At 32.7% G+C, this 3,282-nt stretch overlaps 1 pseudogene; it reads right to left on the reverse strand.

Moving 5' to 3' along the window:
- Window positions 1-2,890: 2,890 nt before the first annotated feature.
- Window positions 2,891-3,024, reverse strand: LOC115833497 (annotated as a pseudogene).
- Between the last annotated feature and the right edge of the window lie 258 nt (window positions 3,025-3,282).

The raw sequence follows: 3,282 nt of genomic DNA on the forward strand, positions 1-3,282 counted from the left end.
CACAGCTCATTGCAGCCTTGACCCCCCAGGCTCAAGTGATTCTCCCACCTCAGCCTCCCAAGTAGCTGGGACCACAGGCGCATAACACTACAATTGGCTAATTTTTTTATTTTTTGTGGAGATAGGGTCTTGCTATGTTGCCCAGGCTGGTGTATTTAGTTCTTTAAAGGATAGCAGAAATTAGTAAGATGGATGACATAAAGATAAAAATTTAAAAATGCATGCGTTGCTACATAAATACATCTTTTAGATGTCATGAAAAAAGACATTACATTTACAGTTGCAACTGTAACAGCAAACACCAAAAAAATGAACTCTAGGAATAAAGCTACTGAGAAATGTGCAGGGCCCACATGAAAAATATTTAAAACATCAGGTTGTGTCATAAAACTACATTTAAGTAAATGGAAAGATATACTTAAAATTTAATTATAATATTAATATCATCCTATTAAAACAGGTAACATTTTTAAAAAAGTAATCAAGCTTATTTAAAGATTTCTCTGGAAAAAACCTGAAGAACACAACCAAGGCCTTTCTACAAAAAAAATCAATAATGAAACAATAATGAAATACAACATTTCATGTATAATAAGGTAAAGGTAAAACAAATCTCAATGACACTGGTTTATGAGATCAATGAGACAAAATAGAGAGCCAAAAAGAGACCCAAGTCATGTTAGAATTTGGTATATGAAAAAGATGGCACTTAAAATAAGTAGGAAAAATAATAGATGGCTTTATCAACAAATGTTGGGGAGACAAATGGATTTTCCAATGGAAAAAATAAAGTTGGCTCCCAATCTTACTCCATACGCCAAAATAAATTTGAAGTGGATCAAAGGTGTGAGTTAAAAATGAAAACAAAGTACTAGAAGCCAACATGGGGTATCTTGTCTTCAATTCCAGAGTGGAGAACTTTTTAAGTATGATACAAACCCAGAAGCCATAAAAGAAAAGACAGATAAATTAATTATTCAAATATGTATGAACTTCTGGAAAAATGGAATGTATGTATTGTTTCCTATTTCTCCTGCAAAGTACAGATAAAATCCCTGGAGATTATATATGAAACAACCAGAAGAAGACAGAAAGGTGAAAAGAAAAAGGCAGACAGGATAGAGACCTCAGGACCAAGGAATGGCATTGTGGTGAGTTCCTTGGGTATTCTTTTTGCTTCTTATTTCCAATCCAGGTAACAAAGACACTGTAAATATAAAATCATCAAAGGCCACTACCAAAAAAAGAAGTGGTAAGAAAAGCCTATTCTCTCTAGCTAAAAAAGAAAACTTTTAGACAATAAGCAGTCTCTGACCACATACCACAGAAAATGTTTTACCCACTCCCACTCCTGCGAGCAAGACCAAATGAAGAACTTAGACTTGAACGTTCCCTGCACTAAAACAAGGTGCCCTGACATCCTTGTCAGGGTGATTTCATAGGCCAGTGGGAAGTAGAGACTTCCACCACTGTTGGCAATAATGAGACATAATGATAATATTGGCCACATAGGGAGCAGTAAAATTTAAATAAAATCGAGAATATCATAACAACTGAAATATCCAGATTTCAACAAAAAATTATACCAAGAACTAGAAAAATCTCAACTTGCAAAAAGTAAGACAACCAAATCAACAGATACCAACCCAATGTCGACAGATATATAATTATCTTATAGGGACTTATCATCATACATTATAATAATGTTTCAACAGAAAATTACAAACACACGAAACGAATAAAAAAGTAGAAAATCTCATCAAAGGAATAGAAATTCTCAGCAAAAATTAAAGATATAAGAAACAGCTCATGGAAACATTAGAACTGAACAATACAATAGCTGATTTTAAAAAATGAATTAATGGGCTCAGCAGCAGAACAGACAGGACTGAGGAAGAAATCATTAAACTTGAGTATAGAACAATAGAAATTACTCACTTTGAATAACAGGGGAAAAATGCAAAGAGTCCAGGGACATACAGCACTATAAAAAAAAATAACTAGCATTCTGGTTGTTAGAATCTCAGAAGAGTGGGGAAAACCTAAAAAGTTTGAAGTTTTAGGTAAAAAGGAAAAAGAGTGAATATATAATGGCCAAGAATTTCCCAAATTTGGGCCCAATGTAGTGGCTGATACCTGTAATTCCAGCACATTAGGAGACTTTGCAGGAGGATCAGTTGAGGCCTGGAGTTTGAGATGAGCCTGATCAACATAGCAAGACCCCATCCCTTTCTGTAAATTATAAAATATATAATAAAGATTTTGAAAGAATTTTCCAAATGTGGCAGAAGACACAAACCAACAGATTCAAGAAGTTGAGCAAACCCGAAACAAGATAAATTCAAAGGTGCACATCATAATTAAACTTCAGAAAACTAAAGTCAAAGACAAAAATTAAAAAGCCACTAGAGAAAAATGGCATCTCATCTATAGGGGAATACCAATTAGAACTAAAGGGAGTTCCTCATTAGAAACTACGGAAGGTGCAAGAAAGTGGCACAATATTTTTCAAGTGCTGAAAGAAAAGAACTGTCAGCTCAATAATCTATATACAGTAAAAACATCCTTCAAGAAAGAAAGAGAAATCAATACCTTCTCAAATGAAGAAAACCTAAGAGATTTTTTTTTTACCAGACCTACCCTAAAGAATGGCTAAAGAAGTTCTCTAAAGAGAATAGAAATGATTTTTTTAAATCTTGGACTATCAAGAAGGAAGAAAGAACAAAAAGAGAGAATATATGGATAAATATAAGTGAACACTCTCTAATGTGTTTGTGGTGGAGAAAACATCTAATACAATTATATATTATATGGAGGAGGATAAAAATATGTGAAGAGAGGTATATTTTCTATACATCACTTGAACAGGTAAAATACTGGCACAAGTATAATTACATAAGTTGTGTATATATAATGTAATAACTAATGCAACTAGTGAGGAAGTTATACAAAGAGATACACTCTTTGTATATAGAAACACTATAGATACTACACTTGATCTTAGCCAAAAGGCCAAGAAGGGATAAAAATACTACAGATAAATAAAAATTGAATTCTAAAAAAAGAGTAAAAAGTTAAATAAACACAAAGGAAGTCAGGAAAAAGAAAATAGAGAAACAAAACACAGAGAGAACAAACAGAAAACCAACAGTAAAATAGCGTAATTAAGCCCTAACATAGCAATAATTACATTCAACATAAATTGTATAAATACACTAATTAAAAGAGATTTGCTAGTGGATTTTTATTTTATTTTATTTTATTTTGTTGAGATGGAGTCTC

Source organism: Nomascus leucogenys, chromosome X, assembly GCF_006542625.1.
Source record: "Nomascus leucogenys isolate Asia chromosome X, Asia_NLE_v1, whole genome shotgun sequence".
In the NCBI taxonomy this organism is placed as follows: domain Eukaryota; kingdom Metazoa; phylum Chordata; class Mammalia; order Primates; family Hylobatidae; genus Nomascus; species Nomascus leucogenys.